Raw genomic sequence first — 14,944 nt, forward strand, 5'->3', positions numbered from 1 at the left:
TTAAAATACCATTCATCTGTTTTGGACAGTAAAATGTTTTGCTGCTCTTATAAATCAAATGACAGAATCTATTGTGGTTTGGTGCATTACTGTGATGAGTCTCAGTGTGAGTATGATTTAAATAAAAATAAAAATGAGTTTGTCAGAAATGTTACATTTTGTGGGCCGTTATTCAGAAGACCAGCAGCAAACTGTGGCTTAAAATGACAAGGTTTCCAGTAGTGCACTCTGAATGCAAAACAACATTGCAGTACACACCCAAGGAAGTATTTATGAATTGAAGTTCCTAATGACATCCGTTTAGGTGGGAGTCCTGTTTGTCACATGCATTTCTAAAAGCGTTCTTCCTGCCGTCACCACTAATGACAGCAGAGCGAGACTGAACTGTAGTGGCTTTGTTTAATGGAGGCTGGCTGGCGTTATGTAACTGCAGCGAGTTATGGATACGAGCGAATGGTTTTGAGCGAATATGTCCTGCCTGGCATTTACGACTGTGGCCGAGTTCAGCTGTGTGCCTGTGTGCCTCCGTTTAGGCCGAGTTTGACCTATAGATTCTCGTGAGGAAGACTGCGCTCCCTGTGTCGGAGGCATTGAGGGGGACCCAAATGGAGAATGGGACTGCGATAAAAAAACACTTTCTCTTTGTACTTATTTTGGTTTCATTTTTCCTCTCACAGTTTTTGCTTGCTGCTCTTGGATTTACCTTCTACCCCACCAAGCTGGACTCCAGAGGAGCTGGGTCATAAATGACAAGGTACTGGTGACCCCGCTTTCTGAAATGTGATGTATTCGTTCATGCTGACGAGGGGCCAAATGTGTCCTTTCAAATTGAAACTTTACGTGGTAAGAAGCGGTAATCTAGATAGACGTCTGTGTTTAAAAACTCTGCCACGAAAATGTCAGAGTGGTTAATTGCGGTGCGCTCCGTGATCGAGAACATGCTCTGTAGCAAGCCATGTGACGCTGTACAGAGCTAGCAGGTGTGTCCCCCTCTAAATGTTTAAAAAACGCTCTTGTATTCGGGTCTTTTGCTGGCATTGCTTTTGAACAAATTTATTTTAATGTCCTAAGGCAATATGGCATCATTTAAAATTACTTTTTCCTTTTCTTTCGTGTTCATGATGGGGTGGGAACATTTGCGAAACTACTCTGTACTCCAAAATTTAATTTTATGTTAGGGTTTGAACGTTTCTGTCCTATAACTTTGCCTGGTAGATGCTTCCAAGACTCGCTGTGTTGCGCTCTTCTGTCTGCCATGGCTTGTAGTTGAACCAGCATTTTATTCTGTGATTCACGGTTTAGTTGTGGTAAAGATAGCGGATAGCTTATCTAATGATTGACACGAGAGGTTTATTTTTAAATTCACTGAAGAAAGTGATGCTGCTTCTGGACGAACGGCTTCTTTATTCTGACACTTAGGGAGGCAGCAATCCTCCTCCCTAATTAATGGCATTGAATTAACGCTAATGTATTCTGTACACAATTGGAAATATGAGTCAGGGCCGTTACCACGCTGCAAGGTTAGATGTGTGTTGTGCAGAGACGATGTTTTGTGTGATGTTTTTATTAGTAGTCTTGGGAAAGGGACAATATTGATCACTTCTCCTTGGCCTCGGCGACGAGTGAAGATCGGCCCTCTTCCTAGCCTCAGGTCGACAGTCCAGCACAGACGGTTATTTAATCGGTCACCACCTAATCAGGCTGTGGTTGTTGGACATAATCTAGGGCTGCTTCTGTCCTGTGCGTATGGATCATACAGCACTCTGCCAGAGCGTCCCATCTATGGTCAGCTGTGGCCTTCAGATGCATGTAATGCGCAATCGCAGGACGCTGCCCTGCCTCCTGAATGAACCGTGCGTTATGTGGGACCCTCTGTGGATCTGTATTTTGATCTGCATCAAGGGAGATGACTTTCCTCTGAATGGTGCATTCTTGTCCCTTGGATTGTGCAAAGGGAGTATGCAAACAGGGCACGGATATTCGGTTCACGTGATTTGCCCAGCCGAGAAGGCCAGCTCGCCGCCCCTGCAGACGCCCCCAGTTCATTCCAGGCGCTTCTGAATGCCTCTTTCGCGTCCGATGCGCAGAGGCCTGAACGGCTTCTGCTGCAGGGTCACTCGGAAGCCCCGTGATCAGCTGTGGAGCTCAGAATCAATAATAATAATGGATAGGAATCTGTGCAGAAGTGTGTAACCGCTCTCCTGTCACGCCATGCACTCCTACGGGGGGGAGATGAGCAGCTTTCCAATTGGCACGCAGCGCTGTATTGTGCCTGATTATAAAACAAAGCCACAAACGAGGAGAAGATTTGGGAGTCTGGTTTGATATGCAGGGTAGATTTTTGTCAAACAGTGAGAGAAATGTGCAAGCTCTTTAAAACGAGTACAAGTCGGTAAAAAGTCCCATGCCACAGACGCAAGGTTTCAATATTTATTTTGAAAGTATTCTTCATTATCAAGTGCATGATAAAGTGCCATTGAAAGTAGTTGCAGCCAGAGGATTTCCTGAGCTGTGGAATGCAGGAATGCAATAAGTATCAAATTGTCTCCTAAGTAAAATAACATACTGTTTAATTGTGATGTTGATCATGTGATGATACAGAGGCACTACAGAGAGAGAGAGGTGCGTTGGTGGCAGGGTCTCTAAACATGGTGGCCAGGCTCTGATGTCTCGCTGGCCCAGCTCTCGGCACCGTGTGGCACTGCTCTCTGCAGAGTCCTGAGGCCTGGCCAAGGTCTAATGGCTATAAACGGGCTAATGCTGTGAGGGACGCACACCGCCCTGATCACGAAGGGATAATGCCACATGGCCAAGGATCCTGCCTCCGGGGCAGATGGTGCCAGTCTGCCTGGAAGGATTCTGTGCCTGCGAAAATGTATTGGCGGGAATCGCATCACATTCCACACGTAACGACACACGGCAGGTGTCCACTTCGCTTGCCCTTTTCTGGGAGACTTTCAGAAGCAACTTCGCCAGCCGGGCTCAGTGGTCAAAGAGCAGGTTGTGGGAGTTTGCACACCTTCACACACGTATAGATCTTTAGTGTGTGTGTGTGTGTGTGTGTGTGTGTTCCCTCTCAGCATGTTAAAGAATTAATTAAAATGGTTATAGGTCTTAGCCATTGCGGGTGCAGTTTCTTGTTAAATACGAGTGAAAGAAAAGCTCCCAATTAAAACCTGACTGTAGTGTTGGGTGGAGCCTGAGCACGGCCTTGGGCGGCATGCTTACACCCATTCCAGCAGTGAGCAAAGTGCCTCTAATACACTCCCACTGTGCAGGGCAGTCAAGTGTCCTTCACCCAGAATTTCAAACACTTTGTTTCTGAAGCAGGTGTGCTGTTCGTAATGCTGCTCACACTTGAACTGTACAGATTAAACCAAGACATCAGGTTGGGAGAAGTGTGTTCTGGTAGACGATAATTGTTTACGTAGCATGTGCAGGTCGGAGCCCCCCTACTCTGGAGTTGAACCGTGCACCACAGCGGCTCCACCCAGTAGAGCGATTAAAGCCGCTACGCCAACAGAGCGCTTTCCTGGCGCGGGGGGGTTTCTGCACTCCACTGTTTCACGGAGGGGTCATGTCTCTGTAACGAGCTCATGCTCAAAAGGAGCCCCGTTTCACTGACAGGCTGGTATTTTCCCTTCCTGCTCCGGTGTTTATTATATGAATTAGGTTCCTGTGCCCACTGTCTCTTGGGAACATTTCGTGTTCTGTTTTTATTTTTCAGTTTCCAGTTACATAACACTCCCTCATTCTTTTGTCCTTTTGATCTGTGGAATAAAAGCAGTTTTTTGATGATCTCTGCTGCTGTGTCACGCTCTCCCTCACTGTTTGACAGTGGCTGTGAGAGTCGGTGGGAAGGTAGGTGTAGAGCGTCAAAGGCGTAGTGTCCACAATTAGTTCATCATGCTGGAGCTGAATAATTGAGCAAGCTCTTGAGATTGGGCACTTTCGTGGCCTTTATGACCGTGCTTTGATGTACAGCTCCCATGAGCTGTGTGCACTGTGACGCCCTTTGCTTCTTAACATAGTTACAGATATAGGCTTTGTACAGGACCCGTGTGGTTAGGGTAATTGTTTACCTAGGCAAACTCTCCACTTGGGTGTCTCTGGCAACCCCCGCATCATTTCCAATTCATACCAGCTTTGTGTGCCGATGCATGAAGCCCAGCTCTGAAGACCATGTCAATATCCATCCTGCAGAACCCCTCCACTAGAATACCGACCTCCATTCAGTTACTTCTCTCAGTCGAGGGAGTTGCAGCCGCAGTAGAAACGGTAGGCATTTGTTTTGCTTGCTTTCTAACTTTAATAAACAGATTACGGTCAGGTTTGTTCTAGCTTTGGGTGTTGATGAGCCTAGGTTTCCTATGCTTGTATTTATTTAAGCAGTGTTGCATTCACTCTGGACTCCGTGTACATTAAACTGGACAGTTGGAAATTTGGTGTCTCTGAAGTGCGGGGCGGGTGTCTCCTGGCTGCTTATCAATCGCGTAAAAGCATTTGTTGGTACTTGTCAAGGGTGCGAGCAGTTCAGTCCATTGAAGACAATAGACACTGTCCTCACATCAATTTTCGAATGCCCCGCAAGTGACCTTATTTGATTAATGACTATGGAAGCTGGCTGTGATGGATTTGGGGCCAATTGTGTTTTCTGGGAGGGCGGGGGGCTTATTCTGCCATGAGTTTTTAGAATGAAGGGAAACCCCAGAATATGAGAGTAGCACAGCATTCCTCCCTTTACAGCTTTGTGTTTATTTTTGCTTAATCCCTAATGTGAGATCATGCCACAGGACTGCGCTGGAGGGGGGCACAGCGGAAGTAAAGGGTGTAGGATGAGGGTACCACAATACCGATGCTAACAGTGGAGCTGGGACTGCTGCTGAACGCGTGGCTTTCTCCCAGCAACACTATCTGACCTCGAGCAGGAGCTCTTGTGACCCAGGGCACCCAGAACCAGATGCAGGACTTTTAAAACCACTGCAAGACCAGCGACATGCAACCGTAAAGCTCCATCGAGGCACCGAATTGGGCTGGGAAGCTCTGTGGGGCAGGTGGCAGATATCTGTGTGTGTGTGTGTGTGTGTGTGTGTGTGTGTGTGTGTGTGTGTGTGTGTGTGTGTGTGTGTGTGTGTGTGTGTGTGTCAGGTAGTGCGGAGTTCATTCTCCATCTGACATTTTGTTTAGTTTTTCTCTCCGGGGCGAGGGCTGTTGTGGGGCCTGTTCCACACAATCCGTAAATCCATTAAAATGACTCGTTACCAGCAGCAGCACAAGTACTCGGCTGAGTATCAGTTGTCGTTCCAGCTGCGGGGTTGTGTGAAATCCTGCAACAAGAGTCCTCCCTCTCAGTGTACTGAGTGGCACTACCCAGGTACTTCACATGTTTTCGGCCTTTATATGGGGAAAAATGAGCCTGGTGAAGTTTTGCTAAAATCTAGGACTCTCTCTGCCATAATATGTGGAGCTGTGCGGAAGTATTCGAGTGTATTGTTTTAATAAAGCTTGGTAGCTTCAGTGACGTATTTAATGGCAGTGTTCAGCCCAGTGAATACATTGGGGTCTGACATTGAAAAGACCCTTATTTACTCTCACTCAGAGATGAGGCACCATGTTTTAGCCCAGAGAGTTCAAGTTGACGTTAATAAAGAGCCCTTGCAGTTTGATTCTCCAGCTTCCGCCTTCGTGTATTAAACAACAATTGGGTTCTCCATTTTCTTTCAATTTTGTCTTGTAATTTCTCCAAATGTATTTCTATGAAAAGTGAAATGAGAAGTCATGTTTTTTGTGTTTTTAACCAAGGTATTTTCAACAGTTTGTTTTTTGTTGTATTTTTATTTTGTAAAGCTCTTGTGTACTCTGATTCTATAGCCCCACGACATGGTTTTTCATTGAAAGTTTAATTGTGTGCCTGGACTATACAAACCGCCGCATATAAACGAACTCTGACATAGTTTTGTTATTGTAAAAATCATTGGAATCCTTAATGCGTTAAGTGCAGGCTTTCTCCCTGGGGGCAGGTTTGATTGCTGTTTTGCAAATAATTAAGCGATGGTATCTTGCAGTTTTCATTTGATTTTGTGAAGAGTACCTGAGCATGAAAACATGCTGCTTCTTTACAGCACCAATTGCTGGCATAGTTAAAGGTCAAATTAAGTACATCAATGGAAACAACAGTTCTGAAGGCAAATAAATGTATTAGGACATATTTAGTAAATAAGCACGCTTTGAAACCAATTAACTGTGAGGAATTTGGGAGTACATTCCCCCCCCACTTACATGGCTAGTAGAGGGAATCTTATCCCACAGCAATAGCCCTCATTTCTCAGTAGGTTATATGTCACAGGTATTGTAATACTTTAGTGTCTTTAAAAAGGGATACAATGGACTTGAAAGCTGGAAGAATTCGGTAAAGCTGTCAGTAATGGAAGTGTTGGTCTGATTATTCTGTGGTTAATATGGTCTTGTTTTTACTTGAATGATGATCTGGCATTGGTGAATGTGAAGGATGCTGCTGGTGAATTCCTCTGCCCTCACTGGCTTCAGAGATCTGCGTGCAAAGGATACAGTTTAAAAATGGTCTGAGATGTCAGAATTGCATGTTACACTCCATTTCTAAACCAGCCCGTTTGAGTCCATTTATAGTGCTCTCCTTTCAAAATCTCTCCAGCTACAATTATGGAAACCAGTGTACAATGGATGTGCTGGGGAGTAGACCAGTTTGAATAACTTGAAAGAACCCACGATTGCTTCTCTCCGCCACTTGCTGTTCCACGCAATGCTATGTTCTGTGAATCCTGTGATGTTTGTCATAATGAGATTACATTACAAAATCTCGCCTGAATTAAGCAAGTGCCTTTCTTTCAAAAAAGCCAAGCAAGGAAACTTTGTATTCATGTAGTTCGTGTCATGTTAATTGTATGCCAGTGAAAAATGTGAATCATTTCTGCTCGGCTTCCTCTTTAATGTAAGAGAAGCAGTGCTTCCCAGAGATGAATAACTATCAAAGCAGTAAAAAATTATAAATAAATAAATAAGACCCAAATGCACTTGTCACTTTATATTCTCAGTCTCCAAAGAGAAGAGCAGATAGGATTACATCATCCCGTGGTGTCACTGTTAATATTGCAGCAGGTCACTGTTTGGATTCCTCAGCGCAGGCCTTGGCATCCAGCGCTGTCTCTCTGTCCTTGATCTGTGTTGGGCAATTATTTAAACACGGGGGACTTACCATACTTGACTCTAAACAGTGTTCCTTCCCCAGTAAAATACTGTGCAGGGCCGGCCACTTCAGTAAGTCCCTCACGTTGAAATAGTCCCTCACGTTGTTTTCCCCTCCTTGGTGCTGCTGCCTTTCCTAGACTTGCAATGCATGACTTTTATGCTCTGTACCGGAGGGCTGCACCGCTTCAGTGACACGGTACATGCAAGGGCTCCTTCTCGGTGAACATGCGTGGACACCATGACTGGTCCAAAGCAAAGGGGGTCTGAATTTAAGCCCTGGAGCAGGATACAATCCTTTTAAAAATAGAAGCAGATTAGAAGTTATTTTCTCTTCCTTTTTTTGCTTTATTCAAAAGAATAAAAGCTGTCCTTTTTTGAGCTCTGGTTGAGGATTTTTTTTCAATTCATCCCAGGCAGATGGTTACATTTACGGGCAGAATCCCCCCCCACCAGACCTCATATAGTCGAGCTATACAATCTGAAGTCAGCCTGAAAGAGGCTCTGGGTAATTCTGCTCCAGCTCGCATAGTTCACTGTTCTTCTCCCGGCTGTGATTTGGCTTTGCTCCATTGACACAGGAATGTTTTTATCCCCAGCCCTTTGTTCGGCTCCGCAGTAGCATTTGACCAACTTACAATGTGTGTGTTTTTGTTTTGTTTAGTTTTTTTCCTTTGGCTGGCGGGCGAAGTTTAGAATAACATCGGGGATAAGTTTGATTCTTTTTCTGCACGAGCTTGAAGTTTTTTTTTTTTTTGTTTGTTTTTTTCTGTTCCTTCAACTTTAAGCTAATGTTTATGTGCCCCCCCTTCGTAAAGTCAGGGAAATTAATAAAATTCCTCTCGGAGAAAGTTGGCAGCAGTTGCCGCTGGATGGGTTAGATCTCTCTGCCCACGCTGTAACTCCACAGTCAGACCTGTGGTGTTCTCCATTGTTATGGCAAAGCCTGCAGAGATGGATGGGTGCGGGGGGGTGGCTGAATGCTGCATCCATGTCAGTAAGGGGGGGCTGCTGTGCGATTTCACTGTGAGGTCATAATGTAGAGTCCCAGAGCCCCATTCCTATGCGCTGCAGGGCTCGGGTTACTGTGTCGAAGGCAAAGGTTTTGTTTGAGTGGGCTGCAAGAGACTTGTCCCTGACTTGCTTTGTGTGCGTGTTTCTTCAGCGGGCTAGAATTATTTTTTATCTTGGTCATTCCCCCTCCCCCCCCCTAATTTTTGACTTATCTATCCATCTATTTGTGTTGCTATTGGAAAAATAGACATGCTGATCTGTAAAGCTATTTTTCTTTACCCCCTGCAAAGTTATGTTTAATTTACACACACACAATTAATCTCATTTATTAGTTACATAATGCAATGATGACAAGACCCTAAACAAACATCTGCACTTAATAAATTGTATGTCTTTTGAGGCACATTTAAACGGGATGGTAAAAGACTAAAATCAATAGCCATCTCTTGAGAAAAACAAAAAATGATCTGTAGCCGCTGATGGTTTGGTTTCATTTGTATTTTCCATTGTATAGCCATTCTCCTTAGAATATAAACCAGACAGACAGGGTGATTTATTTTTGCTATGAAACGAGGATGCCGTGCCCCTGTGGGTTCGGCGATTTTGTTTTTTGTAGAGCAGAGCAGCTAGGAGGATTTGAAACCATGTCCCTGGATCTTCTCCAGCTAATAACTTACAGCATTAGATAAACAACTGTAACCTCTGAGCTGCAAAACCTTCTTCTGATTGTTGCTCAAACACGCAAGCAGAAGTGAGATGAAAAAGTGTCAGTTAGCATTAAATTCTGCTTGTTTGATTAAAGACTTGACAAGCAGACAGATCTCCAAATGAGTGTGGAAACTCGCTGGACATAGTTTTATTCAGCTGTGACTGAAGGACGTTCACACCAGTACAGTGTCACTTGGTGTTTTTGAGACGCAGGGAGAACGAAGTGTGAAGCCCTGCCCCACCTGCTTATTGATGGCTTCTTTTGAAAACGCATTTTAAGGAAATAATAACCTGGCTTTTTTCCTAATAGAATGCACTGGGCTGTATTTTTAGTACTCTGTAATGTAACAAAAATGCTGATTGGCTGCATTTCGTTGGGGAAGTGTACGCTTTCACTTTTGACTTTTAACTGTTCTACTGAATTCAATTACTCTTTTGACCTGAAAAAAGGCCCGAGATGCACTTACTTCTGTTTCGTGTTAACTCCCTTATGTTGCCACCTATTAAATAAATAAACCCCTGCAAGAGCCCTGGCACTTTGTTCAGTTTAAATGTGTTTTTGTTGCTCTCTGAACTGTGGACTAGTTCTGCTCTTCTGGCCTGTTTTCACACCTTTCTGAAGGACACTGTACAGGACTCGTACAGAGTTGTGCTCAGTGAGGGACGGGAAGGGGCGAGTGTCTGCTGCTGTGATAGTGCTCCTGGTACCGGCTGTGTCCCTGCCTTTCTGCTGAGCATTGATCGCTTTTAGGCCTGAAGGTACCAATATAATTAATACAGGGAGAGAACAGTCTAGTGTAGGTCTGGTATCGGGCTGCCAGGTCCATCTGGCTGACACATGGTTCTGTGTGGACCTCAGGGTTGCGTTCAGACGAATGTCAAGGTGCTCCGTAGGCAGGGGGACCTTCTGACTGACTTTCTTTTGCATTTTTGTTTTGTTTTGTAGGCCTAGACCTTTGCTTCGGGGCTTTAATACCACAGCACTTGCCAAACCACAGCCTTTATTAGCTAGTAACAATAAAATATGTAGTTCCCCACAGAAAAGCTCTTTCTGAGATGTTAATCTGATTTTTTTTTTTTTTTTTTTTGTATTAAATATTTTGTGTTCCCAGGAAACAGCCCAAACATTTCACCCTCTTGGCTGTTGTCAGATCACCAGTCAACCAGCGACTTCAATCGTGTACAGTCTGCTTCTTTGCGTCTTACACTGGGCATCTTGAAAATGGACCTGGCTAATTCTTGAGTGACTGCAGCGTTTCTGGACTGTTTTGGCATTTCATGTATGTTTTGGGGAAACCAGCTAATTAAAAACGGATCTTTCTCTGCCTGGACGTGAATCCCCGGGCTGTACAGCGCCGCGAGTTATTTGTGTCATGATAAGCATGTTTTAACAAACTGGAGTGTAACTGAATTTGTGTTTTCTCTTGTTGGTCAGTATTAAAACATGGTTGTAATAATGAAATGGCTGTAAAAGACAATGCAAACGGAGTGGAAGAAGAGTGCTCTGGTCTGTATACTGTAGAGGAAGCTCCTCAAACCTGGCAGTGGTGAAAGGGTTTGTTTGACTCATCTTTGGCATTATTAAAACAATATTGATTCTGTGCTATTTTGTTGCCGGTTACCCTGAAGAGATCAGAACGAGAGCAGCTCTGTGCCGGACCTGACCGCACTAGAGCAGCCCTGCCGCGCAAACCCAGTCTGTGCCGAGAGGACCTGGCAGTGTCTGTGTCGGACCTCATCTTATTGCTGAGCTTTATCTCCTGTTGTAGCTAATGTGGAGTTATGAGGAGGGAGTTGTAGTGTTTCCTAGCAAAGAAACAACACATGCCCTAGAACCTGCTTAGTGTCAGTAATTAATCCCCCCCACACCACCTTCTTTAAGCATACAACTCAGACCTCACAGGAAGTGTCTTGCTGCTCAGCATTGCCTGAAGTATTTAATAAGCAAATATCTCTGCCCCGCACTACTGCGGCTACAGCCTGACCAGGGAATGATGTTCGGGGCTGTAACTATGTAGAACAAAACCAGTACAGTCCTTCTTTGGGACCTCGTTTGCATTTTATAGGGCGTATATTAAGTCTTGCAAAACTAATTATTGCCGTGTGTCTGCCAAGAAATAAAAATAATAATAATAACTATGATACAGATTTCTCTCTCCTGTTCTATTCTCTCCCTATCTTGGTGTCCTGCGGGGCAGATAAGGATGCAGTGACTGCTTGATTGTGTATTATTTAGCATCAGTGCCATTTTAGAAGCTTTTCATTGGTTCATTAATTGTTTATACAGTCATCTGCTAGCTAGCGCGCTTCAGCAGACCGCCACAAAACAACATGCTTTTAACATGAGTTGCTAGGTTACGGAGCTTTCACAGATGCATTTGCGGTCGCATGTGTGATGTGATTAACCCTTGCCGTACTTCTCCCCCTCGGTATTACTGTATGTAAAAAGCTGAGTAAGAGGAGTCTTTTCCGTAATCAAAAGGGAGAAGTAGAATTCAATTTGAGATGCATAACCTAGAGTGAATCCTCTGAGATACTTGAGTAAAGCTAAAGATGGTGAAATGCCAGACTGGTTTAAGGAACTGGAACTTCAGGCCTGGGCTCACTGCCCCCCCCAGTGATGGGAAAGGCAGTCGGGCAGCTTCTCTTCTGGCCCGGGTCCAGTCAGAGTTGCAGTCAGTTCCAGTTCAGTCCCAGTGCTAGGATTGGAATTGAGAAGAGCATCTTGTAATCCGACCTCTCAGAGACTTGATATTCTAGCTCCCGTCCAAAGTGGAATTGAGACGTGCATCCTTAACACAGATGTACTAGGCTTAATATATGCATGTGGTGGTTTTGTTATTGTCACAATACTGCAATCGGGGAATATAGTTGTTGGTTCTTTAGCTGCTATCATCCCCCAGAAGTCTTCTCTCAACTTCTTTTGTCTTCCTGCGTTGTTGTAGACTGACCCAGAGAAAGGGCGACTCTACTGTAAGAAGAGGGAATCCACCGCTCAGAGAGGAGTTCTTCTCGTAGTAAATGTGTTGAGCAGAACAGTGGAGTAATAAAAACCTGCTGAATTCGCAGAATTTGCCAGATGCGATTTAAAACGCATTTTCGATGGCTTCAGATGTTAAAATAGGAAGGAATTCGCTCCTCAGACTGCTCACTGATTTGGTTTGTTGTTCTATGGTTCACACCCGCTGACACCAGGGGAGTAGCTGAGATGAGGGGGAAGCATGCCTAGTAATTATTTCATACAGGCGTACAGAAGGAAGGTGGTTCTACCCTCGGGCGGTTGACAGCGTGTACAGCGTGCTCCCAGTTAATTTTGTATTGCCCCAGCGTGCTCTTGCTTGTTGCCCTTGGGGTAGTGAATTACTGACTCCCCCTCCTCTGGTGGTAATGCACTTGAGCTGGAACTGTCAAATGATTCTCAATCTGCAATCTGTGGCCACTCTATAGCACCCAGCAATTTTTTCTCCTCCTCCTTCCTTTCCTTGGTGTAACTGAAGTAGCCATGACACCTAATACCCCGTTTCTGTGAAGAGTCCTGTCACTCCAGCTTAAAGCCCTTGCTGCAGCCCTGCACTTTATTGGCCAGCATATTCTCTGCCCTGTTTAAGTAATGAATTGAGCCGAATGCCCGAGGAAACGTGCAGCTCTGCCAGACTCCCTGAGGCTTTTGTAGAGTCTAGTTTAAAGGGCAGAGCGTTCAATGCTGAAAACAGATGTCAGAGGTGTGTGTTTAGGCTATATGTGCAGTGTGTGTGTATGGGCTATAATGAATTTGTGTGTTTGTAGGCTTTGTGCACCGTTTGTGGAATTTATTTTGCTGTGGGGGGGTGGGGGCTTTCTGTGCCGAGTTATTTGCAAGACATACGAACAAGCAGGACCTGTACTTTGCCGATCTCTATTTTACCGCCGTGGCATCGTGAGTCTGGCTGCAAGAAACATTTAATGGAAAGCGGTGTCAAAGACCAAGGCATTTAAAGTACAAGCAATGGCCTATGGTTAAATAGTGTCTGGCTGGGAAGTAATGTCTGGTTGTACAAAACCACTTTGGCCAAGCCGTGATTGATGTCTGCACGGTCCAGAATGGCTGAGAGGATACTGGCAATGTTTAAGGCGGCTGCTGCTGCTGCTCCTGCTGCCTTTACACGGGCTGGGGAATGATGACTGTTATCATACTGTATCATACACGTGGAACTATTCATATCCTGTTTTTGTTTACTTTTACACGGACTCTGTGGGCAGCGTTTCGCGTTTCAGTGGCTATGATGTCAGCTTAGTGAATGGCTCCAAACGGGAAGAGCCTGGCTTCTGTTGAGCAGGATGTCTCGCACTCGCACCTTTTGACATAACAGAAGGATTTATTATCAAAATTATTCTCATGATTTTTATATAGCAGTGCTCGAGTGGTGAAAAAAAGGTGTGGCTTACTAGTCTTGATCAGGATTTCCTGTTATGTTTTTTTTTTTAAATCAGGATGTTATTGAATTGTTGCACAATCACCTTCAGCAGGTTTGAATCTGTACCTTTAGAGTAGTGTGCTTGTGTCCCCCCCACCTCGTTGCCCACGTCCCTATGGTATTTCGGTAGCAACCAGTGACTAAGATGGCTAACGGGCAGTTTCAGTCCTCTTCCAGGGAGATTTTCGCATCTCTGTATGGGACTGTCACTTTCATAGTCTGTGGGTCGGTTCCCCCATACTGAAACTTTGCCAGTGCTTCCCTGTCTGTGTCTACAGACAATTTTTTCTAGTAATTTGAAAATGGGTATATGTGAAAGAATTTTAAAATATGTAGGCCTATATTTTTTGACAACTATAAGGTATGGTGTTTGCTATTAAATACATAAACCTCTGGTATGAATTAATGTGGGTTTGGCTGTTTTTACAAATCTCTAAAGCCAGTTTTTAGCTCTAGAATATATGCTGATTTCCTCATTAATTTAACGCAACAAATCTGACCTCAACAAGTCTTCTGTAAGCTTTACTTTGTTCTGGACTAATGAAAAGGATTACAATAAATAAAAAAATGCACAAAAGCTTTTGTCTTAATTTGTTGGGGGGTTTGTGAGTTCTAGGGGTTGCATGGTACACATTTACTGCACTGGTCAGGTCAAATGTAGGAAAGGGTAGACATGAGAGTTACATGAGTGTTTAATAAATGTTTAATTTAGAGACGTGGGAGGTTTCCGACCATCGGTAGCAGTCCAGTGTGCTGTATGTGCACTACACCATGGAGCATCATTTTAAACCCTCTGGATGTTTAATGTGCGTTTTACTCCACCCCTGCTTCTTGGATGAATGTCTCGCAGAGAAAACAAAGTCCTACAACTTCCTGCTCATTCATCCCGAAAGACACTGGAGGTGAAGGAAGCGGCGTCTCTTTTGTCTCATTTAATCCGAGATCTGCTGAAGCTGGAGTTTCCTCAAGAGTCATTCAGACTTGAACTTTCCTTTATTTTCCTTCCTGTATTTTGCTGTGTCTGTCAGGCAGGCTAGTGTAGAGCCAGAAGTGGCGGTGGGTGGGAACAAATACATCAGTATGCCTGGGAAAAACATCAGACACGTTACTGAGTTAAAGCCAGTAAATTATACGAGGCAAAAAGGCAATGCGTGTTCGGGCTGTTGAACGTCATGTTGCCAGATTTTGTTCTTTATTTTAAGAATTAAAGCCCAATACTTTTATTGTTCTTGGAAACAGGATGCGTTTGTGTCTAGTTTCTCGTCGAATCGCAAATATGGCAACATTTTATTTGATGGATCTAAAGCAATTGCAGTGTATTTGATGGGAAAGAACAAACAAACTTCAAACCACTGTAAAGAAATGTAGAGGCTGAGCTGTCCCATTAATGTACAGTGGTCCCCGGTGCAGGAGCAGTGAGGAATGGATCATACAATTGCTCTCGTGTGGCTCTGTGAACCCCGGGCCGTGGGAAGCAGTCCTGTGTTCATTCTGCAGAAAAGACGTGCACAATGGCCATGTTTGTCACTGCGTTCCCACACCCTGAT

The 14,944-nt window shown here is 44.5% G+C and overlaps 1 protein-coding gene across 3 annotated transcripts in view; it reads left to right on the plus strand.

Moving 5' to 3' along the window:
• Window positions 1–14,944, plus strand: part of erbin (erbb2 interacting protein) — an 87,464-nt gene that overhangs the window by 18,052 nt on the left and 54,468 nt on the right. For 2 of the 3 annotated variants that reach the window (XM_066711549.1, XM_066711552.1), the window contains exon 2: window positions 678–754. The exons of the other annotated variant lie outside the window; for it this stretch is intronic. The gene's annotated coding sequence lies outside the window, so the exon portion shown is untranslated. The remainder of the gene's footprint in view (window positions 1–677; window positions 755–14,944) is intronic. 3 annotated transcript variants of the gene reach the window in all.

This window comes from Amia ocellicauda, chromosome 8, assembly GCF_036373705.1.
Source record: "Amia ocellicauda isolate fAmiCal2 chromosome 8, fAmiCal2.hap1, whole genome shotgun sequence".
NCBI lineage: Eukaryota > Metazoa > Chordata > Actinopteri > Amiiformes > Amiidae > Amia > Amia ocellicauda.